The 26,547-nt window shown below is 39.4% G+C and overlaps 1 protein-coding gene across 1 annotated transcript in view; it reads right to left on the reverse strand.

Annotated features, from left to right (window-relative positions):
- The window catches only part of LOC129133051 (uncharacterized), a 143,482-nt gene that overhangs the window by 100,146 nt on the left and 16,789 nt on the right, over window positions 1–26,547 (reverse strand). The window contains exon 4 of the mRNA XM_077172186.1: window positions 24,795–24,879. The gene's annotated coding sequence lies outside the window, so the exon portion shown is untranslated. The remainder of the gene's footprint in view (window positions 1–24,794; window positions 24,880–26,547) is intronic.

Genomic DNA, 26,547 nt, shown 5'->3' on the forward strand with positions numbered 1-26,547 from the left:
TTAAACTGGCTGATGTGCTACTAAACTGCTTAAATGGCTTTTGCCAATTCTCACACATTTTACTTATGGATGTCATGGTAGCATAAAACAAACCCTAGGGCTGTTTTGGGCAACGCTGGTGAAAAATTATCATGATAATGATGATGATAACCTAGCAACACTCTTACCTCTCACAAAAATCAAATTTCATCAGAACACTAAGATTAGGTTATGAGGCCTGTTATCAAAACTATCATTAATTATTTGCCATAATAAACCTTCTTCAGCTTCACTCAACACCTACACACAGGTACCCATTTATATATATATATACTCTGATTATCCTGTTTAAATTTACAAATATTAGCATCAAATCAAAATTTTCAGTCCTCTGCTACTCTCTCAGCATTGGTTTATAGGAAAATCAGCATTAGCAGGGTAGAAGAGCTTCTTACAGCTAGAGTGTTGTATTAATTTCTTCCACTTTGTATGTCTTATGTGATCATTTCACTGTGCAAAAATTTTTTAGAATTCCTCTCTTTACCCAACCACATCCATCAGAAATTTTTTAAACCAATACTTTCAGCAAGGTTTGGTATGTCACCTCCTGTATGTCACAGAGCTCCTGCATCAGAGAGAGTGGGGCCCTTGGCACAGGGCTGTGCGTGTATCTTGTCACTTCACTCACTCACTCACTCACTCACTCACTCACTCACTCACTCACTCACTCACGTCTCTTCCTGCAAAATCCAGTGGCATCAGCTGCTCTGATCTCTTATCTGTCATAATCTAAGCTTCAGGGCATCCCTTGATTTTGGTAAACACGCTGTGATCCAGCTGCTTACCTAACCCAGTTAACACAAAACTGTACCCCTGCACTGTGCTGAAGGCATAATGGACCACAGATCCATACACTTTCTAGCCATGTGAGAATAGCCATCAAAAAGAGATGCCAAACCTGCCGTTCCTGTGACTGGGTAGAAAATGTAAGTACATAAGTCAGTTCCTATGTGGCATAAATTAATTCTGTACAAGCCATGTTGCTTATTTCTACCTGTTTATATTCTTTTGGTGTTTTGCTTAATCCCATTGAGAATTAAGTACCAGCTACGCTTTTAAACCATAGCTTCAGATGATTCCTATGAGTCATTGTTCTGAATAACCTTTGAATGGAAAAGTAAGGCCACATAACATACCTGATGTGCAGTTCTAGTGAACCATATTGGAAAAGTGAACAATTTTATGAGTCAATACGCTGATTCTTTAGCCAGAGACACTGTCAAATCCCATCTAAGATGGATGGTAGATCAAAGTGATTGAAGGCTCAGCAAAGTGAAGGTTAACCACACCTCTAAAATGCTTTGATAATACATTAGTTGTTTTGTTTAGTTTTTCTAGCAGAGATTATCTTACATAAACTCAATTAAAAACACAAAGATAAATTATTGTGAGGATAATATAAGTTTTTAAGAAGTTATAAAATAGTTTTTGTCATTAGGTTAAGCATATTACGCTAATAATTCAGAGCAATGTTTAAGAATATTTTTTTCAACTAGAGGAATCAGATTAATTTTAAGATGTAAAATAACAAAGACAGAGATCACTGTTTCAACTGTAAGGTACATTTGGTTAAAATCACACATATGTGATTGCACCTCTTCTACAAATAACATTTCTTGATAAGAATGCATTAAGTTTTAAGTTTTGTATAGAATGTGATTTCTTGAGGCTTGTGAATACATCTTTTCCATCTCAAGCTAATACTCTGGGATAGTTCAGGTACAGAGTATGAGTTCATGATAACTGTCTGTGCACAGTACCCTGGGTCGTGACATAAGAATCATGTTTTCACATATGATGCACTTTGGAAGGAGAATGTGCTCTGAAGAATGAGTTTAACTTGCCAGATTAAAGGAAAACTTCTTGTAAGAATCCAGGAGAATAAAGCAAAATAATTGGTTGCCATTTTATTAAACAGAATAAGCTGCCTTCTTTTTAAGACAATAACTTCCCTTTTTTTTCCTAAATACCAACCTGATTACAGGATTTTGCAAACTTTGAACGGAACTAAAAATCTGAAGTTTCTCTTGGGAAAGCTTACATTAAAAATTTTAGTGTGTTGAACCAGGGAAAAACCTTTCATTTGGAAGCAGTTTGACAACACACTGTGGCCAAACTCTGTGGCTTTCAGAAAACTGTGTTTTAGTTATATATGTTTTAGTTATATGACCCATCTGCTCCCACACAACAAATGTATGGCTGTGCTACATTACCTATCACACACGCTAATCTGACTGGTCCCTCATGGCATATCACAGAGGGATTGTATCCATTATGCATCCCACCAAAAGGTCCTGGCAGATGGGAGAGGATATGTGGCAGCTGAACCACAGTTTCCATGAAGCATCACAGCAATGCAGAAAGTTTTTAATGTTGGATGGAGCAATAATGTTATGTTTCCCATAGGGAATGTAGAAAAAATTCCTTTTGATTAAAAGTGTTTTGATATTTCCAAATTGAAAGAACTGAGCCAGACTTCATCCCAACCTCCCAGGCTCAAATTTTCACTTTTGGAACAAAATATTTGCTGAAAGTTAACTCTTGACATATTTTAAATAACTCCATCAAATACCAGCTTCTTTATTAAAAATGGTTCAAAGGCTGAAAATCCTAGTTCTAGGTTAGAACTCACCTTTCAAGATTTAACCTACATTTTTTTAAGAAATTAAGTTGAAATGTATTAATATAGTTTACTGGTCAGTGTGGGCTAATGTTTTGGGTCCATTAATGCCGGCCAGTTCAGCCACTTTGAAACTGCATTATTCTGAATTAGTGCTAAATCACAGTGCATTTGAACAACCTCAGAATACAGGTTTTGGCACAGTAAGGATATTGTTTAATAGTTTTGGGGTGATGTAAAAGCCCAAAGCTATGCTCAATATGTATACCAGTGGAATGCTAACATTAAAAATGCACAGTCTCTCCCTTTAATGTAAAAAAACTATGAAAAAAACACCATTTTCCTAAACCTCATGGAGATGTGAGAATCACTGAAACTGTTTATAAGCACCACAGTAGCAGCACTAGAAGATTTTGTTGCAAGGCATCCACGTGGGGCTTTTTTAGAACTGCTGGGAAAGGAAAAAGAGTCTTCTCCCAGATCAGGTCTTAATCAGGGTCTGCATCAAAGGGTACTTGTCCAAAGCCATGTCCATAGCCTGATAATATGAATCTCCCCAGGGATGGAGAGATTCAGCCCGCTAAAATATCTCTCCTTAACCAAAGAACCTCAGTCTAGAGATGGGACACATTTAGGCCCTGAATGATCTCCACTCACAAGGCACCTTCACTGGTCAAGAGAGGCCTCCTACAATTTTTGGCAGTATGGTTACACAGTGCATAGCTGAGATGGGGAGAGGGCAACTTGAATTCTGGGTACTTTATTTCATGTCTCACTATAGAAAGCAACTGTGTAAATTCCTGAAGGGAATACATGGTAGGCTGACTTGGTCGATACAGCTGCATTTGTTTGCTAAGCCTGACCTGGTGCTGTTTGCTGGCTTGAAATGTAACAAGAATGATTATGCACAGAGCCAGCCTGCCAGAAGTAGATCCTGAAGTTGCTTTGCCAAAAAGGCAAAATATCAATTCTTTGAAGAAGCTGCAAAATTAAGTCTATCAATAAAATGCATGAGGTAGAGGGGGAAACTATCTGCTATAGCAATCACTGAGAACTAAATACTTTACAGTCAAGGGTGCTGGATCAGGCCTGTTCCTTCTATATCACAACTCCTCTCTAGGAGTTTTCTACATCAGGGTCTCAGCTGATTGCATCTGAGTCAGCAGAGAACTTCCAACTGGCTTTAACATGAGATGAATCAGAGCAAAGGGAACATTGCAGCACTGTCAGGAGCCACATGATCATGATCTATACAGAAGTGCACTGACCATCATCATCCTTTTTTTTTCAAAGAAAAAATGAGATATTTCAGAAGTGATTATCTTGCACCATGTAAATCACCCATCAAGAGGGCATTAATACTGCACAGGTACATCTTGTTTATATCTGTCTCAACACAGTCAAGCAGAGTTGCTATCTATCCTCTCAACCTATAGGTTCACTCAGATTTACAAGTGAACATCCACATCATTCTGCACCAAAATTAGGATCAAGACAGAATCATCAGCTAGGCATTCAAAAACTTCAGTCAGTTGTTTCTTCCATTCCCTTCAGTACATAAAGATTTTTTATGCTAAATTGGCTTCTCCAAATATGTAAATGGGAAATGTGAGATATATTTAGCCTACTTTAAGATTTTTAAAACAAGAATTTTAAGATTTTTAAAACAAGAATTCCTTATTGACAAGAAAGGAAGCTGCAGAGGCTTATAATTTCCTTGTAAAGGGAAATGATTTTTACTCATGTAAAAGCAGAAAAAAAATACAGAGCTGGACTTCTCTCTGTTAAAGTAAACAGGCCTACGTTTACAAAAAAGGAGATTGACAAGGGCTTTAATCCTCCCCCCAAACAATGTCACTTCTTTTAGTGGAAAAAGAAGCTACAAAGCTATAAAGCAATGAAATGTCTGCTGTGGGAGCATGGACAGTTTATGCAAGACCCCATTTCTCCTTCTTGCATAAGTGCACCTTCCTTCCAAAAACCTGGGGTAAGTCTAGAGTGTTGCAGAGTGCATGTGTGTCTCTGAGCGTGTGTGTGCACGTCCTGTGTCAGACGTGCATGTGTCTGCCCTGACACATGGCCCATCTGCAGGGCATGCCACACTGTATACTGCTGATTTCCATTCATGTCTATCTTTGCAATAAGGAACTGACAGATAAATAAATCAATCTAACATTTCTATTTAAATGATAGTACAGTGCCAATAGGATCTATTCTAGCACTCCTTGATTATTGCAAGTACTTTTTTGGAACAAGATTTATAGAAAGGATTGATGGAGAATACGAAGTGTATCGTGTTAAGGTAAAACACTACAAACAAAATGTTCCTAAAATGACTGGTTGTTAAATTATCACTTTTAAAATAAGACACTGTGATAGAAGCTGGTCTGAGGCAAAGTTCTGCATGACGGTCAAGACCATTTGAAACAGTGCTGCAAGTGTTTCATGCTTAGTGATGAGTACAGAGGAAAGCAGAGAGACACCTCTGTGACAGATGGACACACAAATCAGTGCTCAAGCTCTTCTACTAGACAGAGCTGACAGGAGTTTTATGCCCTGAGACATTTTTAGTGCAAGAACAGTAGACGTACTAACAGCATTTTAGAGATTCCAAAATTAAGACTTTAAATTTTACTTCAGTTTCAATTTTATTTAATGGCAACAAAATTTTTAAAAGAGGGGTTGAATGAAGCATCTCATTCCACAAACAATTCATATCTATTTTTTCACCTACCCAGCTTCATGACAATCTTCAGAGTTGACAGAGAATATTTTTTCTGGTTTTACTGCTGCATGTTAGTTACAATCATAGAATGGGTAAGGCTGGGACGGACCACAGGAGGTCACATAGTACAACCTCTCTGTGCAGTCAGGGTCATTCTAGAGATTGTTAATCATGCTTGTGTTCAGATGGTTTTTGAATATCTGCAGTGAAGAAGCCTCCACAGCTTCTCTGGGAAATCTGTTCCAGCACTCACTCACACTCAAAATAAAAAGTTATTCTTATATTCAGACATGTTCCAGTTTCACAAATCCTGCACCAAACTTAGTGCAAGACATGCATCAGTAAAAGGTATCACTAGACAAGTGGAAATGACAATTTTTTAGGGCTTGAATGAGTAAACTGCATATTTTGAGTTAGAAGGGTGTCAGAGTGGCATAATAAAGTGCCATGCAAAGGCACCCAGGGTTGTTGTAAAGGAAGCACAAAGGGTAAGTGAAGGAGAGCTGGACTGAGTGGAGGAGGGATAGATTACAAGAGATGACTCTGAGCAGTTATGACTATACTGCTCTTAATCCCCAAACCACTCCATCAAGAGCCAGTCTGGATGGACACTGAGATGTACAGAAACCCATGGTGACCATGGTGACCATGAGGAGAGGATTCCATGGTGATTTAGGGGATGTCAGCAAAGACACTTAAAGATAGATTTTATGTGATGAGAGTGGCAGGAAAGGAGGAGAGATGTAGCATCTCCAGAAGCCTATCCCTAGGCATCTCTGCAGGTGTGGGGACATAAGGAGGCAGCAGGCAGCACAGCAGGAGCCAGGTAAGGCCCTGCCAACTCTTTGCCTGAGAAGAGAATAAAGAGAAAGGTGCCTTTTCTGGTGTGAAGGAAGATTCTGGTGTGAAGGGGCTGAGGTACAGTCCCAGGGGTTACAAGTCAAGACAAAAGTAAGACTAAAAGCAGAACAGAAGATGGAACCAAGATATTACTCAAGTCACAAACTGCTGTGGCAAAGAAATGGTGGTGACATCATTAATGTTAGAGCAGAGAGGAAAAGCAATAGCATGAGATCTCTGCGCAGATGATATGACCCATCACTGTACTTTGTCCAGTGACAGGGAAATTACTCCACCCTGACAGTCAAAGGCCACAGGAAACATAAACTGTTCACAGTAATCAGGGCAGGAACGTGCATGCAGTCCTCTCCTAATAGCTGCCTATCAGTTAATCCTGCAATTTAGTATGGGGCCCACAAAAATGAGAAGATGTTAGTTATCCGGGTATAAAAAATGCTCTTTCAATCCATGTGAGAAAACCCTCACCTTAAAAATACATCAGTTTCCCTTCCACCTTTTAATCTAATACAATAGTCATACTTTAGTGAGATTTAACTTCCTGTAAAAGAAAGATAAAATTAGTCTTAGTATTTGCAGCCCATCACTAAGGCAGTAAGAAAATAGACACACTGCCTTGCCAGAACTGTTGGGTGTCTGGCTATCCAGAAATCCATATGCAAGGCCCAGAAATCCATATGCAAGTGGGTAATGCTCAGACATGTGTGTTACCCCAGTAACAAGTTACACAGAATTACTATGAAGTCCTGGAGACTTGCCATCTTGAATATGTAAAAACTGAAAAGGGATATTTTCTCAAAGTTTGCATTTGCGTATTTTCAAACTTAGGTAAAAGTATGCCAGCGAGTATGTGTATGGGTTTGAGATCATCGTCTGCAGTAAGATTGAAAGTTTGCTAGGTTGGAAAATACATGTTTCTTTGTCTTCATTCCAGCTTTTCACATCATTCTTCTTCTAATAGTCTCCTTCCACCAAAATTCTGACAGAAAATTTTCCAAATATTTCAGTCCAAAATATCTTCAGAGCAGTATTTTGCACAGCTCTAGCCAAAATGCACATTTCCCAAGGAAATTCTACATCTTTAAGTTCCTTGGCCAGTCATCTAAACACGAAGGAGTTAACTCTAGACCCATTTCTGTGTCTTAATTCCATTTCAGAGAAAATGCTAATCCTTTAATTATATAGCATGTTCAACTGACAAAATTACTTTCCTGTTGAAAAGCTCCCTGTTATACTGAAGGCTTTTGATAAAACTTGTCAATGGGAAAAAATATAGATTTACTATTGACATGAATTTTATATAGAAATTCAAAGAAACATGCAATATTTTAAGGGGACTATTATGTAGCCACAGTGGTTTCCCACTATGTATAGCTAACTTCCTCCCTTCCCAGAACCACAAACCTCATGGTAAGCAAGCTCTGCTATCAGAGTTGGGGATTTTCAATCATGAAATGGGGAATTTTCAATTAAATTGAAGGAATTTAGCCTTTTGTCTTTAGTCCACCTCTTTGAAAATTGTGTCCTTTATCATGATAGTAAGGTTGTAAGAGGCTTTCAAAAGAGGAGTAGGTTCCTCTGAGGACGGATGGCTGGGAAGCACATGGAAGAAACCATTCCATTCAATTTGCTGAAATTGTGCTCTAGGGTTTCAGAAATAGTTCACTGAGGGTTTTGTTTTTTGGGGGGTTGTTTTTGTTTTGGTTTTGGTTCTTGTTGTTGTTTGGTGTTTGGGTTTTGTTTCTTTTCGGGGGGGGGAGTCTGGGGGGGGATTGTTGGTTTTTGCGGGTTTTTTGGGGGTTTTTCTTTGGTTTGGTTGTTGTTAGTTTTGGGTTGTTTCAGTTGGTGGATTTTGTTTGATTTTTTTAGGGGATTTTCTGGGATTTTTTTTTTTTGTTCATTACAATGAGATACAGATAAGAAGAACTGGCAACATGGAACAGTCTCCAACAAAAACTGAAGTTACCTGCCCATCATTTCTTAATCCTGTATGCAAGGTAATCAGATCAAACCTCTCAGATCTCAGGACCTTACTGAGTCTTGTTCACTAATGTTGTCCAACCATTTGACACCCATTTATCCTCTTAAATTAAAGAGCCTATATCTGGGTGGAGCAGCAAAAAATGCAATGCACAAGAAATAATTATTTGCAACTGGTTGCTTTCATGAAAAATAAAAGTGAGTTTCCTACTGTTCACAAACATGTAATCAGTTTCCAGTCTCCTAGCTCTTATCCCATTTTCTAAATGGGGGAAAATTTGTTAAAAAATAGCACTGGCTTAAGCTCCTACTGTCTAATCTTATTACATAGGGCTGATTGTGTTTCACACTAATAAGCTAAGAGGTTAGGACATTAATCTACTGTAAACTAAATGCTCCAATGAAATGTGAGAGAAGAGATGGTAAAGAGCTTGCTGTGCAGCTGACTTATATTGCACATTGCACTTTTTAGTGAAGACAAAGTTACAGATCATGTTATTTGTGCCTTAAAACTGTTATTCAAGCTCTTGAGGTTTTCCTTCAAAATGTAGGCACATCCCTGAGAATACTAACAATTTCATTAAAAAATAACTTGCAACATCTTTTTGTTATTTACAAACTCATGATCTATCAGAGGGACATCTTGATCAATGACAGAGACAGACAAAAAATAAAGGCAAAAAGAGCAAGCTGCATGTGGTTTGGGGCATTGATTCTTGCAGCATGAATGTTTGATTGCTATTGAGTTATTTATCAAACCTGAATCTGCATTAGGTCCAAATTCACAAGTTACACACTGATGTGCATTGTGCAAACACAAGTATTACTTTCTCCTCTGACTCAAAACCAGCACCTCTTATTTTAGGCTTTTTGAGATGAAGAGGTGATTGCCTTATGGGTCAAGAGTGCAGGTAAACTGAGCAGGATCATTAGCATTCAGTTCTTTGCAGACTTGAGAACAACTTAAAAACTGGGATTAGCTAATTTAGATGTTGCTTGGTACAGTGATGCCAAAATACTGCTGGGAAAAGCTCTTTGAGCTCTTTTTATTGATGATCACTGTTGGTGCATAATATTACCATTGATTATCTGAAATTATTTTAATAACTACAAATCTCTATGATATCACTTTGAAGAATAATCATAGCATTTAAATGAAAGTGCTAGGAAAACGGTAATTTTCTAGCTAAGCAGAACAAGTAGTATTTATTTTCCTTAAGTTTCTGTGATGTTTAACTCATTAGGAAGATATTTTCTTATCAATACATAACTCACCAAAGCAACCTGTGTCACTAGTAAAAAAAAAATAATTCCTCCTTCCTTATAAATGATGCAGCTAGAGGTATGCTGGACATGATTCAAATTGAATGAGATCACAGAAAAACTTGAAATTAGAATAGTACTTCTTGTTCTTAAAAACAAAAATTCCCCATGTGGATGTTAACTATGGTCCCAAGAAATGAGCCAAAAATTAATCTCCAGATGTCACAGCAGTACATTGCATAACTTAGTCCACACCAAATATCCAGAGCCAGAGCCACAGCCCTTCCGAGGTCCCCTTCACCATGCTCCAGAGGGATTTAAGCTGATGTTCAAGGGGACCTTTCCTGCAGAAAAATAAAGCAGATAAAGCAGAGTTCCTCAGCAGTGCATACTTTTCCATCACCTGCTTGTCTTAAAGGAGTTGTTAAGGGACCTCAGGCTGAGACCAGATGCAGTGCAGCCAGGGATGAGACATATCCTGGGAAAGACACTCTTCCAGTGGACACAGAACAGAGAGGACAGGCAAAGACCCTGTGAGAGCAAAGGATTTGTTAAACTCCTGTCCAGGTGATGGGTTAGTGGGGGTATAAGTGCAACCTTGCCTTCCCCTCTGGCCTTCATAGAAGGTTGAACCAGATCATGCTGGTATATACTCAGTACAGTTACTTATGTACTTCAACACTCTCCAAACTAATGCTCAGGCTGTTTGAAGGACATATTCTGGTGTTTGTCAGTAACATGAACTGAGATAAGGAAAAATAAAGAATTCACAGCCAGGGGAAAGATCCAATAATAACTTATGACTTAAAAATCAAATCCACCTAAGCTCATACCAACATCCTTTTAGCATGTCAGTGGAGCAGGCACAGAGATTTCAATGGTTATATGTGGTACTCATCATATCTGCCTGCTACTGCCTCATTTTATTGCTTCAAAGGCATGTAAACCTCTTCTTGCTACATAGATAAGCAAACCCTGGATGGCATTACCCAGAGTGATGGGAAAGGAATTAGTGGCTAACCTTACCACAAAATCAAAAGCCTGTGGTACAGAACAAACAATTTCTGAAGTTAAGGCCAGTCAGTCAGATAGCTGGTGGAGAAGCAACTCTTAAGATGCAATCCTGACCTCAGAATAACCCTCACCTATACCCTTTAAAGTTCATAAATTCCTGCAGCCAGAGCTGCAGTAAGCAATGCCTCAGTAGCGGGTGTGTGCTTCCTGCCACCTAGAGGAATCCCAGAAGGTTCCTGATGGCTGGAAAATTCATGGTGCTGGAATTTCTTCCCCCCAGAGGGCACCTCAGCAGCTGGTAAAAAGAGCGGCCACTTCTGCCACTGCCAGCCTCAGACTCCCAGGGGACTGTGGACTGCTGAGCAGAAGCTTTCCAGGCACAAAAGAATTTCTGTGACCTCAACAGCAGTGCCAGGAAATAGACTCTAATCCCTGGCAATTAAGTTTACAAGAAATACACAGCCCATGGGGGGATGTTTAAGTGCGGCCAGCAAGTTTTGTGTGGAGACTGGTAATTGCTCCACCCTGCCCCAGTCCCCCAGAGATTTACAATGCAAAAAGAGCTATATACCTTCTAAATCTGGACACCAGTTTGAATGTACCTGCCATTTTTCTGTGCCCCACAAGACTAAATTGGCTGTTCACAAAATATAAGAAAAGCAGAATTGTTCTCACAAGGAACCTAGGCAGGTTTCTGGGAAGGAGCCCCAGCTCATGGTTCATGTTTGGCAGGAGTGATACAAAAAGCTGGGTAGAGGAGCTGGGGTGTAGATTTCCCATTAGTTAATAGGGCTATTAGCTTGAGGGCCTCTGCAGTATTTTTCTGACATGCGCCCAGATCTGCATGTAAATCTGCCCTGGTGGAAGACATGTCAGGGCCTCCTCCCTCCTAGTTAGATAGTGATGACAAAAGGATTTAAAACCATCTATCACTGCTTGCAGAAAGCAGAACTTCCACAGAAAGGGTGTGCTCATCTGCAATTACAATGGCCAGCTGTAATTCATTGCTGCATGTAGTTAAAATGTCAGCTGAGACTTGGCATGTCAAGTTCAGAGGTGTTTCAAATGGGACAACCAGGTGCACCTGGCAGTGATGCTACAAGCCAGAATGGAAAGTGAGTGGTGTTCAGCTGTGTGGGTTGTGACAGGACACAACCACAGGCCTGAAACAGTGAGGGAGCTCAGTAAGGCAATGAGGGTCTGGAGCTAGAGCTATGCAGGCATGGAGACTGGGCACGAGGATTTAGGAAAGCTGGTAATCTAGTGGAGTGGGGGCTGGGACAGGATTGAGATAAAACAGAGGGCAATAGAAGAAGACTCAGGAAAACTCAGCAAAAAATTAACTCATGGATGTGCGAAAAGCCCTTCTCAGGGAGCCTTCCTTCCCACAACTGCTCATCCCACTGGCCACTCCAACTCCAGAAGACTGGGGAATTGCAGCTTCTGCTGCTGCAATTCCTTTGCTGGCAAACCTGCTGGAGAGAGGGTGAGCAGTGTGAAGCCAGGGGAAAACTCACAGCTGTGAGAGGGAGGGCATGCTTGCTTCAAACACCAAATTCCCCACATCTTCTTGTCCCATCATTTCTCTTCTCTCTGCTAGATTCATCTTACTTCAGCATGGACTCCACACAGGGAGAAAAATCTGCAACTGCCATCATTACTTAATTGGAAAAACTGGCAGTGGTTTCCAAGCACTTAGAGACATAAGCTTTTTACCTAGAAAAAGCTTTTCAGTTTCATTACTGAGTGCCATATTATAACTGCTCCAAAATTCTGCGACGGTGAGCATCTGAGTTCTCAACACCCAAAGTACAATTCAAGTTCTGAAGCAGAAGGTGCAGCTAATTCTGAATTAGTCTTAAATAACATAGAAGAGCTATTTCACCTAGATAAGGACTCAGGTCTCAACAAGCAGCAGCTGTTACATATACGTTTGACTCCCAGGAAAGGAATTGGAAAGAAGCAATATTTGATAAAGGGGAGACTTCACTAAAACTCGAGGCTAGTTACAAAAGACTGATAACTTACAGGGAGTAAAACACTGAAAAGTAGTTTAGATGTGAAAGATGACTACTGAGACTCAGAGAATGTACGTACAACCAGGAAAGGAAACCAGACAGGAAAAGGTCTTCCCGTGTAATGAAAGCAGTAGGGCTCTTTGAAGAAAAGAGAAAGTCTTCATGATTTAGAAATTTGACACAGATGAAGTCAACAAACAAGAATATAAATTAGAGGAGGAACTATGAAAGAAAATGGTTAAACTGGATTTTCCATGGCAAATAGCATAAAGCCTTAAAAGAAACACTAGCAGATCAATTAGGTGTACCAGACTCAGCAAACCCATGAAAGAAATGAGCGATGTCTGATACCTATTGATGAGATGTGCAACTTCTTGCAATAATCTTTACTGCTTCAATAACATCAATAAAATATCTGCTAAGCTGGAGGTGTCAGAATAAAAAATTGCATGAAATTTGTCATCTGAACAGTTCTAGATGATATACATCAGAGGTTTATGACAGCAATCAGGAATAAAGGTAACGAAAAAGGTAAGACAGGTAACAAAAACAGCAGTTACAGTCCAGGAGGTTGAAGACCATATAATGTATCTATATAATATAATTTAGGCCATAAATAATAAAATATGCTTATCCTAGCTATAACCACTTGCATTATATCACTGCTAGCACAGCTAGAAATAGTTTGCTTCTTTTTGTATGCATTTGGAAGTCTGAGTCTAGATTCCTTCTCAATGTAAGAATGATCCTGATTTATGAGAATGATGTGATGACTTTACAGAGGTAAGAAGAACCTTCCTCAGGTTGAATTTTCCTAGAGCCCATCATCCTCTTTGGGACACTAATGGAGACCAAACTTTTGAGTTCCCTTTTCTTGCTACTGAAAGGAAATGCATTCTACCTTAAAATTGCCAGAGAGAGAAAACTTGTAAAAAAGTTTCTTCTATAGATTAGGATTCCATTACTTTTGTATTAAGTTTTTTTTCTCTCCTCTCACCATTCATTTTTTCTTTAAGTCTTAGTCCTTTATTACTTAAGTGGTGGTTTATTGTTAATTTTTTGATCATATTGTCTCCACTCTCTTACCTTTCTTGCTCTCCCCTGACAGCCTCTTTCCATAACTAAGAAATGTCTTTCTTTGCAAAGTCTGGTACAGTACTGAACAGACAATTGATGAAATATCCCACTCTTACTGTCTGTTCCTGGACTCTTGAGGTGCTCCAGCATGACCATCACTTGGGTAGTGATCTGTGGCATCATACTCCACCCTTCCTTGCTCTCTGCTGCACAATGCTTTCCAGAACAACATTCCAAGCAGAGTTCTCAGACTTCCAATCCCCACATCTCACCCAGATTGTTGGCTTGTTTTCTTCTCAGCTAAACTATTACATGTCCATCTAGCATTGCAATCTCCCTGCTGACTCCATCTCTCAAGTCTTCCATGAAGCCACATGTGTAGCCTAATTCTGCTGTCAGTAGGGCTCGTTCAAAACAAACCCTCCTGGATTCCTAAGTGGTTTGGAACCAACTTTTGTTTATGCTACAGCTCAGTGTAAGCCAGAAGCAGTATGCTTTTGTGCAAACAGTAATTCCGTTGTGCAGATACAAGCTGTGCTAATGTGCTTATCTGTGTGGGCCTCGCACATCCCGTGGGAAACTCAGCTGGGCAGCAGCCAGCAATGGCAACAGCAACTGGATGTAGGCAGGGACGCAGCAGTGGGAGGGGGCTGATATGCTTCTCCCTCTGCCTTTGCTTTCACTGCAACCAGCTAGGGGACCCTAGGCACAATTTAATCCTTCCAGTACACACGAGGCTTGCTCTCTGTTTCCCTGCAGTCGTGTTTCTGAGGAGTTATCCTTCTCTGGTAACAGGCATTGAAACCCGAGACTTGGTTCTGCAAGCTTTAGGGGAATGTGTCATCACACCCACATAAAATCCCAAAATGTCAGAAGAACAAAAGGACACAAACAGCAAGAGCATTCTGATGCCTCCATTCCAAGCATGCAGTTCTCATTCACAGCTTTGGATCTGAAAGCTCCCTGGCAAGCATCCTTTTCACATTTTACACCCACAGATTATGGGTGTGGGTGTGTGTGTGTGTGTTACTGCAAATACCCAGTGAGACCCCATTTTTTTGTATGAGAGAAGCCCTCTGATATTTTGGAAGCTATCATGTGATGTTAGCCAAATGCTAACATTATTCTATTTCGCCCACATACTGCTGGAAGCCAGAAAATGAGGCAGCTGCCAGCTGCTGCTGTAAGTTTGCCAGGTTGGCACTACAGCACTTGCAGCCTGCCATCAGCTCCAACCAGCTCACAGGTAGCAACAGGCACATAATTCACATTTATGTCTCAAGAACAAATTGAGCCCAGCAGTTGTGAGGCTTTCAGCAAAATTCCCATACAGCCTTTTGTTTATTTGCTGAACAAGAAAAACATTTGTAGAAAGAGCATCAACTTAGGATGAAATGTGTACACATTTCAGGATGAAAGACTCTTATTAAAGCTGAAAAATCACTAAGTGGGATGACCTCCCTTTTTACCAAATAAAATTTATGTTTCTCTTCTGCTTTTAGTCGAGCCAAGTGTTTTGGGCTGTCAAGATTACATAGGATTTAGTACCCTTGAGACAGCCATATTTCCAAAATGAGCAATTTACTTGGAGCACCTAGAGATTCCAGCTTTTTTTTTTTTTTAATTCTTACCAAAAAAATGTTTGAATAACAAATAAACAAAGCCTTTTCCCCACTATTGCTGATGCATGTGGCTTACCTGGTATTTGCATTTCTGACATGATTCTATTGTTGTGCCTCTTCTGGGCAGAATATTTTCAGAAATTAGACAACAGGAAGCAATCTAGTGAGGTTTCTCCCAAGAGCTCAAAGACTGGAACACAGCTTTTTAATGACTTTGAAATGAGAATTTCTAGATATCAATCATGCTGACAGTTCTTTCTGCCAGAGAGTTTTAATAGTCCATAAGGTTCCAATTTGTCTTTTTTTTTTTATCCTTCTTTAAAAAACAAACTTAGTCATTTTGGAAATAGTTGTGGGTAGTACTGAAAAACACTTCCAAGAGAACATCTTACCTAAGAAAACCAACCAAAAATGTGAACAGAAGGAGAAATCATTTCAGTCTTTAGTTCCTAAATAGCATATTTTGGAAAGCAAAAAAGCATAAGCCCCAAACTGCTGTCACTACCGAAAGGGGTAAGAAACAGCTGAACACCATATTTTGAGACAGAATTTTCTGCACACTTTTAGAGCCATGGGCCAAGCTCTGAGCAGACACAATCAACCAGAGCCTCTATTCCAATAAATCAGCCCAGTTGCAGACAAATCACCAGAACTGTCCCATGACACACAAGAAGAGGTCTGGAGCCTCAGTATTTCATAAACATGTATTTCAAGTGTTAGATTATTGTGTGCTCTGAAATCTGAAGGACAGGGAGGAGTATTTTGGGGAATGACAGAAGGAAGAAGTGATTGTAAAATAGAATAGCAACATCTTCCAAATTCTCAGATTCAATTGTCCTTCATTCAGATTAGACTTCCACCTCTTGAGTCTGTCCCATGCAACTGCAGTGAAGGTTAACTGTTGGTGCTCCTTCCTTAGAAACCTTCTGGAGCCACTTGACTACCTCTGCATGATGAATTACAGAAATAGGCTAGCTGTTCCCTACAGCACTGTCCTGTAGTAACAGCAACATAAATCTGCTGACTTTTAAAGAGTCACTTCAGCTTTACACAGCCCTATGGTGGCAGGGAGGGAGAGATTCAATTAGTGGTTTATTTTATTTAAATTCACCCTTTTCTGTACTGAGACAGTGCTCCAGGATAAAGCATCTTCAAACATCATCAAGTTTTTCTTCATGCATCTCTTCTCTTCATGAAGAGATGCAGAGGACATGCAGGTTGGAAGCAGAGGGGAAACAAAAGAAACATCCTCCAAAAGGAAATATCCCCAGACACGTGCACACAGATCTAAACCTGAGGACTGTGTTTCTCTCCTGCACACTGCAGCCAGCAGCTGAAGGAGCACAGTGGCCTTCCAGATTTGCCCCCAGCAATTTAAAAATCAAGGTGAAACCTAGCAACTTTATTTATTCTTTTAAGTGCTGAAAGCTTTTTCAATGTCTTCCTTTAGCAAAATCAGTTCTTAAGCCATTTTTACATTTTCATTTAGATATTGATCTATCCTATTCTCAAGACCTTGGAAAGATTTCTCTTGGCTTGTCTAAGGGTTAGATCATGCCCTTAAAAATGCATCAGTGAGAAAAAATTCAGGAGAAAAGAAAGCAGAGACAGACAGGAAGTAATTTCACATTTTGTTGAGTTTTGAATTTAAGAAAAAAAATTATCTTCAAGAGCAGACAGCTTTCCAGCAGATTCCCTTTTCAAAGAGGGCTTGGCACAAGCTTGGAGAAGGGAGCACATGGGGATGGCAACCACAATACTGATGCCAAAGGCCCTACATAGGTGGTGCTGCATTTCAAAATCCTTCTCCAGATAATAGGACACCAAAGAACGTTCCTGTATTCCTTGTTTGGGCCACTATTGGTAAAAACAGCATATTGTGACTGGACAGTCATTCACAGAGTTATGGAATCACAGAACCATCTAGACTGGAAAATACCCTTAAGATAGTTGAGTCCAACTGTAAACCTAACACTGCCAAGTGCCCACTAAACCATATCCCCAAGTAAACCCACTAAACCATATCCCCATATCTACACATTTTAAATACCTGCAGGGATGGCGAATCAATCACTTCCCTGTTCCAGTGCTCAATCACCCTTTCAGTGAAGAAATTTTCCCTAATATCTGGCATAAACCTCTATTGGCACAACTTGAAGCTGTGAATATACATATATATAATTTCAATTCTCAGTGACAACTAAAAACTGTTAAAAACTGTCTACACTATTCCTACACCACTCATGCTTAGTAGGGCACATTCTCCAGTGATAACAAATCAACAGAAGTCTGAGGAGGACTTGATTTCTTTTCCACTACAAGCAAAACATATGACTTTGTGTACCTTTAATCCCACACCTCAGAGCAATGGGATACTCTGGAGCAAGTTAGCTGCTTGAGCTTCCCATTTTCTGGACAGTGGTGTAAAGGCAGCATGAGCTTTTAGATGGATGTGAATACCACATGCAGCCTTGACAAAAGAAACATGACAAGCAGTCATATGGACACCAGACTCAGAGAAGCTATAGTAATTCGCAGTTTACAAAACTATTTCCATTCACAGGATGAACAAAAGGCCTGAGTGTCTTTGTGTGATTTACTGGTTAAATAATACCTGTTAAGTACCTGTTTGCTAGAGTTAGTAGCCAATGTGATCCTCAAAAACCAGAAGTGCCCTAGTTCTAAAAATCTGAAAAGTAGCCATATTTATACTATTTTTAGCACAAGAAATGCCATTGTGTCTAAATCCACTTAACTACCTAAGTAATATTCTTGAACTTGAAAATCTAATTCATTTTACACTTAAATAGGTAGATGGAGTGAAAAATTCAGACATAGAAGCAGACACGGCATTTGTAGCTAATTAAGGAAAACTGGATTGAGCCCAGATGTGGATTATGCAAAGTGATTACTGGTGTTCTTTAGAAGCTGATAATTTTGAAAGTATTTCCTTGTGTTTGTTCACTTTTTCCAGTAAACCAAGATAAAAAAGATTCTGAAGGGAGGAAAATAGGTTTCTACAAAGTAAAACTGTCAGTGGCAATTATTTCCATCATTTCAAATTGACATGTATGGTAGTTAACGATTGGGTCACAGCCATTCTTTCAATCAAAACTTGTTGTTTAGCTGTAATCCAAAGTAAGAACTGCATATAGCTTTCAAGAAGGGAGTGACATTAAATGTGGAAGTCCACAATAATTACCACTGGAAATGTCTGTGAAATAGTAATATTTCTTTTGTGTTGGGAAAAAACAAGCAAGATAATAAGCACTAATTGTTAATGCTTAGACTGTACTATGTTTAATTCCAAAAGGTGCTGAAATGAGTGAAGATGTTTGTCAAATAAGAAGCCAGCCAACCTGAGGAAAAGAGACAGAAACAGAATTCCTAAAAGAAAGAGTGCCAGTGCTGTGCCAGGACCTTTGATACAGCATTAAGAAATACAAAAAATGTGTTGCACAAATAAGCAGCAAAATACTTGTAAATCTCCTTTTGAAAGAGAATTTATTATAATATTTTCTCATGGCTTATCAAATTTCCATAAGAATATTGGGGTGGAAACTGCAAAAAAAATTAAATAATTTGGAAATCAATTTATGCTGATTTTTCCCATGTGCTTCATTTTACAAAGCTGTGAAGTGGTTTGGCAGCATCCATAGTAGCTTCTGCTTTCTTTCTTTTTCTCTCTGTTTTTAAGGTCTACTGATCTTATTGTTAAATACTAGCAATTTGGCATAAATGAGCCTTAGAATTGAGTAAGAAAGTTTCCAAAGATAAAAACTGCCATTCTGCAATGCAATCATTACAAATTAACATGATTTTTAAAACCTTCTGGGTTTTTGCAATCATTGGTTGAATTACTCTATTTGTTGTAGTTATGTTGACAAATATTGCAGCATAAGTATGAAATATATTTTGATTACAAAATAGATGGAATTTTCCATTTCCATTCTGCCATGGTGAACTAAATTGGACTCTCTTATATTTTCTGCTTCTGTTCCTAAAGACATGTAAGATGATTATTGTCCTATAAACAGAAGGAGTTTTAATGCTGCTCAATTTTCTCAGGCTACTGTCACTAGTAGCAGAAAATAATTTGCAATTCTCATTCCCACCAGTCATCTCCATCCTGTTAAAGCCCCAGGACACCCATGCAGCACTTTGCTCACATTGTATCTGAGACCCTGATAAAGGATGGCATAACCAGATGTGTACCTGGTACATGCCATGTATAGAACCAACCCCATGGGCCTGGGCAGCGTGAAGAAAAGCAAGACAAGGGAGCAGACTTCCATGAGTCAGTAGATGCTCCTTCACTTCCCACTGCAGTGGGAAAAGCAGCCTCTGAGTTTGCAGCCAACAGGTTAGAAGCAGATGCAGACAGTCTGTGAGTGCAGTGCAGCAAAAACTCAGTAGTAGTCTCAATATCCCAAAGCTCAACTGCTGTCTGCTTCTGGGGGGAACTACAGAAAAAGATGGTTTTAAAGAAAACAAGTCTGTTTGGGGAGTGTTTCCCACAAGTTCTTTCTGAACAAGAGAAGAGCATCATGACAAAAACCACAAAGGCACTTGTTTGCCCCTTAGGGAAGTGATGAAAACCCAGTCATCTGGGGGATTTTCAGCTAGTTCTGGACAAGATGAATGTAAGGGCAACTAGGTCTTGGGGAAGCAAGTTGGTGGATGACAGTGCCTACTTCCTTTGGTATTCTTATTAAGAGGAACAACCACAGGCATGAATTATGAAAAATTGCACACTGTGGACATTTGTTAAGATTCAGAGCAGAACTATAGTGCATTAAAAGACTTGTTAGGGAAAGGGACTTTATCATGTTATATAAAGCCAAAACACAGACGTCTGGGGAAAAAAAAAGAAGTAGTGACAGGGTAATAAATAATTATCTCACACGGATTGACCTGTGCTTAATCAAAGTGAATGTGGATGGAAGAACTGGAGCTTTAATGAGCCATATTTCATTTGTGAGCATAACTATTGTCCTCACAGTGCTGGATTCACAGAACTGCACATATAAATTACCATTAGGGAAAACAGGAAAACTCTACTCTGTACTCATTAGTCTGATAGAGCTCTTTCCTAATTCACAGACATATGCTGTTTTTCCATGTACTCATAAACCATCTGCTCTGTTCTTTGCTTACATTTTGGCCTCAGCACAAAACAGCTTTTATTTTCACAGTTAAATACTCCCATACAGAGCAATATATGTGGGAGAATGGTAGCTGTCGATATCTGTTTATGAGATCAAGAAATAAACTTGTCTGTATAGATAATATTGCATTTTAATCATATTATTAAATCATTGACTATAACTTTCCTAGCCTATTTTCACTTCTCGCAGGGACAGAAATTTTAAAAGTGATAGCAGGAGAGAAAGCTAAAGGTAAGGTTTTAACATTACTTAACATGATTTAAAAGTCTTACAGTTTCAATAATTTACAGTAGTATTAGTATCAGATAAAGAATTTCTAGGAATGCACAAGAAAAAATTCTGCCCTGATATCTATCCTAGCAATATCAGACTTTAGCTCATAACTTTTACCTTGATAATATCTTAGAGACTGAGGCTGCAGCATCAACTATTGACTCATTTCTATACAGAGCTCTTTTAAAAGTGCACAGTTTCATCATAGGTGCCAAGTATTTCTTCACAGTCTTTCATTTGCTTAGTCAGAGAGATTTCTGTAAGTAAAATAAAGATGTGTTTTTGATGTGGATGCAGTGATATCCACATAAATCCTACAAAATGCAGTGTAGTGATGAACACAGTCTCAAAGTATTCAGGGTCCCCTAATCTTTATTCTGGGAGTACATGAGAAGACAGAGCAAAGGGTCCTTTGAGGGGTGTGCAGGATATATCCAGGATCTCCTGCCCTGGATGTGAGCCACATGACTTTCTCACAACCATTCTTGACTACAGCTCATTACCTCAGGAGACCCACCTATACTGTGTTTGTTTCCTCAGCCCCAAAGCCCCTGACAGTGCCCTTGCCCCACTCCCCCAGCTGAGACCTGACATCCCCTCCACTTATGTCCCATCCACAGCAAGTCCCCCTTGAAGCATCAGTGAGATCAGGCCTCAAGACTTCTCCTGAGAACTTGCCAAATGCCAAATTTCGATGGTTTCAACTCAAAACCAGGAATCTGACCAGATTTTCTTGAAAACGGGCCCAGTTTCATTTAAAACGTGTTACAGACTTCAACAAACAGAGTCTGGGTTTTGACTTTCTTGTGAAACTTGAAACCACATGTGTTCCGCATGGTTTAGGTTTTTGTTGTGAATATCTTACACAGCTCTATGGGAATAGCCTTTTCTTGTGGGCTTTTAGCATTTCCTATCCCAGCCAGAACCATAAAAAGCAAAGGCTGGAAAATATGAAAACTTCAATTATGTGGAAAAAAAGGGGACTTAACTTTTTAAACCTCAGACAGTGTTTGTGTTTGTTTAGAGTGGAGAGTGAAGTTTTGAATTAATTCATGTTTTATTTTAGCTGTTAGCCTTAATTAGGTACATTCAGGAGAAATCACTTCCCCTCTAATATAAAATCATGGAGCCTGTGACACATGGAAATTATAAACACTTTGAGTGACTTGGGAGATGGGTGTTGGTTTTGCAGCAGCCAAAGAGCAAATATTTACAGTACATTATGCTTTGCTTCACTTCTAAATTATTATCTTCCCCTTTGGAATAATCAATTTGCCAAAGACAGTTTTCTACTAATGTTAGTGCCCTCTGCATCCATTTTGTTGCAGACAATTATTTTTCCCACATTTATATATTGAAATTTCTTGCCCTAGTTCTCTGCAGAGTCAAATGAAAACTGAGGAAATTCTTAATTTGTCATCTCTTTTGTCCCTGAATCACACCATGGCTTCTGACAAACTGTTCCACTTCTGTGAGTCTGTCTTTCTTTTTTCACAATAAAAACACAAATAATTTCTCAACAGAGATAATAATTAATTCATCTCCATAATAGGATCTTAAAATAAAAATTTATATGTAATGTTAAGTAGTGGTATCATTTGGAATAATTACTTATTCCAAAAGCCCAAAGAAGCTGTTACTTCACAGATTAAAAATATTCCCATCTTTGGTCTCACAGTGCTCACTTATGGGAAGTTATATACAAGAAAAGTAATTCTATGACATAAAGGAGATGAAATAATTACATATGCCATTTTTATTCCCCTGATATAACTTCTGCAGAGCATGACGTGCTATTATGTGCTTTGCAATAAAAGTGCAGCAACCTGGCTTTGCGCTTACAATAGCTAAAACCATCTGCGTACGTGTAAAACCTTTGCTGGCAGGTTTCCATGTGCGGTTCATGCATTCCTTCGCCTATGCAATTTGAAGCTGTCAAAAACTAATTAAATAATTATGTGGTTGTTACTGCAGCTGTGTGTATTCTTCATTACGTTATAAGGCTGTGGTTTGAGGCACTCTCCTGCTCTAGGTTTCAAAATATTAGTAATGGAAGGTGTGTTGTCACTGCATGTTCAGCTGCTGCCAGAAAAAGCAGAGAGGGAAGGGAACAGCCTTTCATGTCAGTCTATCATTACACTTCATGCTGTATGTTCCCTTCATACAGCACAGAGGTGAAAATACAAATTGACTTCTTGCAGCCCCTTCTTGTTGGTCAGAATTTGGCATGGTCTGTCCTGAGTAGAAGATGGAGAAAAGCCATTGCAGTACTTCCACAGTGGGTGAGTGCATATCTGTAGCCTGTATGTTGTTCTGTAGTGCCTGCCCCTCAGCCTAGCAAGGTGATCTGGAGGCTGACAGCAGAAGGAGAAGAGAGAGGTTGTGGAGAAGATCACTTCATCACCTCCTTGGCCAAGAAGGACATTGCTGTCAGTCATGCTCTTGACTCACTCCCTGACACCAAGGAAAACATTCCATTGGCCCAACTGCCCTAACAGTAAATCATGGATAACTTTGTATTACCTCCTCCAAGAACACATCAGCAGAGCTTGTTAATGACAGTGATTCAGCTTGATCTAAGACTGAGGGTGCTACCCAGATGCAACATGGTATAACAATATTCTGTCATTGTCAATGATGCTAGATTACCACATCATCACTCAATAACATTAAATTTTTAGTTGAAGAATAAAGAGCTGTCACTGCAATAAAATAATCACCAGTCATTCCCTCACCCTTCTGTTGGAAATTATTCTTGTACACAGAAAAACATATCTACTATTTACATTGAAAAGAATAGGGTATATGAGTACTGAGAGCCAGCCCTGCCTCATGTCTCCTGCCCACAGGAGAAAGAGAAGGGTAGCAGTCCCAGTGAAGAAGGGATCAAATCTCTTCACAGAGGAAGACATTTCTCAAGACTACTTGATGAGTCCACTAAGGCAGGTAAATCCAGCTAACACTGCTCTTTCCAGACCAAACCAGCCCATATCAAAGATGTTTTCCACTGCTACAAAAGATATGCCCTGTTTGCACATGCACTGTATAATTTACATTCGTCTTTTGGAGGAACAGTGGGTAACAGTGGTTTTACTGCTGCAAAGCTGCAGCAGTAAAATATGATAAATTGGAGACATTCTGCAGCAAAGCAGAATGTTTGCTTGGCTGAATGTTCAAAATACTAATACTGTTGAAAATACTAATAAAGGGGAAAAATCCAGACACTAATTTTCTTAGTCTTATACCTGCCATATAATACATGAGTGAAGATCCCCTCCTTCTAACGTCTTCAGACGATTTATCACTATTAGTCCAGATGCTACACTGCTTTCCCCAGTGCACTTGGCAGCCATGACAAAGTGGCTTAAAATCATCTGTTATCTCTAGCAGCCTTTTTTCTAGAGCCTTTCTCAGACTTTCCTTCAGAAAGCTTATAGGTGAGTCATAGGAAAATTCCCGAAAGCTAAAATTAAAAGAAAATAAGCTACTTTTTCTGAAAACCCAAGCTGGAAGCTAATGACCCTTCCAGTTTCCAAGGGATACCAGGCAGCAATGCATGTCTTTGGGTCCCTCTTGTGGTCCAGCAGCAACTAGCTGCCATCATCAACATAGCTTTGCATGATCCCAAACACACAGACACACAGAGAGACACACATGCTCCCAGAAACATGGCCCGATCCAGCACAGACAAAGAAAGGGAAAAGGTGCCAGTAATCTGTGGTCCATGTCCGTTTGTTATCATTACCAAAACTATTGAAATTCCAGGGAAATACTACGTACTACAGAGCTACTCCATTTTTTATTGAAGTCTTCTTGATTAATAATTAATAATTATTATTTATGAAACTATTATAGATTACAACACAACATGCATAAAGGGTATCAGGATATGACTGTTTCAGATAACTTCCAGATAAACATCCAAGATAGTATATCTGAGCTTTTGAATAGATGTATACTCAAGATTTTGTGCATTCAAGATTTGTACATGGTATATTTCTATATTCAAGATTTTGTAGGCACTCTTCTTCTGAAGCACAGCCTTTGGGATTACTACAAAAAAAGTCTGTTTGGGGCAATATAAATTTAGTTTTGGGGATATCTTTTCAATTATTAAAATATGAAAAATAAACTTACCCAATTTTTCGGAGCTCCAGTATGTTGGTAGCATAACAACCTCAAAAACAGCTTTAACATCTAGGCTATAGCTTGAAATCACAAACTTGGGAAAGACAAGAGAAAGATGGAGTGAGAAAATTTTCTTTAAAATGGGTGGCCCTGGCCAAAGCAGCAACCTCTTTTTGGTACCTGGCTCCATCCAAGCACCAAGAGGCAACCAAGCACCAAGAAAGGCAAATAACATCAGGTCCTGGGGATAAGGTGCTCCAAAGGAGATTCAGTAGTGTTGGCTCCTCCCTTCACCTGCTCTTGCTACTACTGCAGTTACTCAGAAGGCATAAAAGGGTCACAGAGATATAAAGCAGCATCTGGGCAAAGAAACCAGTGCAACATCTGAAGTCATAAAGGACAGCAGCATCTGGGATCAAAGTGTGCTTATGAAGGAGGCTAATCCCAGACAAAAGGCTGCTTGTTGCACCCTTGTTTTCTCCATCATCCAGCTGCCTGCTCTGGCCATACCAATGTTCAACCTTGCTAACTAATGGGAAATGTGACAACTTCACATACTTTTTACTGCCCAAATACCTGTCACCTCAGGGCCTCAGAGGTCTCCCACCCCTCCCAGATATAAGTGCACAGTTTTGCCCATATTCCTAAAAAAAATATATATGATATGGCACTCATCCCTCCTTGCCTTTGAACAGCTCCCCAGAACTCCCAAACACTCCTCTGAGCCCCCTTCTCCTAACTCCCACTGACCCCTCCCAAATTCCTTCACCTACCTGCACCATCATCCCCACCATCAGGTCTAACACTACCACAAAACCACACTTGTCTGCCCACAAAGAGTTCTTTTGCTGTCATCCACAGGGAAGTAAAATTCAATTTTGCCTGTGCCACACAGAAGCCTTTAACTACTCGGAGTTTATTTGTAATGTTGGCTCACTGTTACTTGCCACAGAGGAAACATTAAAGAAAAAAACTATTTTCTCCAGACTAAGGGCAAATGTACTAGTACATATATCAAACATCCATCAGTGTAGTGTGGAACAACTTGCATCTCCAATTTTGGCAACCAAACTCCCTACACACTTTCTTGGGAACTATAAACAGCAATATACATCAATATGTTCAGATAGAACCTCATTGTTTCTTTCCAAATAATCCTCTAATCCACATATCTCATGACCCAACATTAGAAAGACAATCTTAAAGCTTTTGGCTTAAGACTGTCCACTTTCCTAGCTTCCCCATTTCAGAAATATTTACATCTTCCTACATTCCTGATATACTCAAGGGGCTTTTTAAACTTGCCTAAATACAAATAACCTGATGCATGTGAAAAGATAATACAATATATTTCTAACACTGGACAGTCTGTAACACTGGACAATACATATTTTGAAAGGAATAAAAACAAAAAAGCAGAATTAGTCTTTTATGTATTATTGTTGTTCTGCTTCCTTTTAGAGGAAGACCTTTCCCACATAAAGATAATGGGCCTCCATTGCTTGGAAAACCACGCCATAATAATGCTAACAATTCCTTAAATGCCAGAATTATGTAGTTGAGGCTGACTGGAACTAAACCTGCATTTCCTTATGTCCACTGCCCTCTTAAAATTACATTTGCTTGGAAGAGGAAACCAGTCCAAAAATGTTACCTTATTTCTCTTTATTCCTTGACATACTGCTTGTCAAGAGAGTGGATCTCATAAGTGAAGTCAAGACTGGCAAACACCTTGGCCACAGACACCACAAAGTGATTGAGT

The sequence above is a fragment of the Agelaius phoeniceus genome, chromosome Z (genome assembly GCF_051311805.1).
Source record: "Agelaius phoeniceus isolate bAgePho1 chromosome Z, bAgePho1.hap1, whole genome shotgun sequence".
Taxonomy (NCBI): Eukaryota; Metazoa; Chordata; class Aves; order Passeriformes; family Icteridae; genus Agelaius; species Agelaius phoeniceus.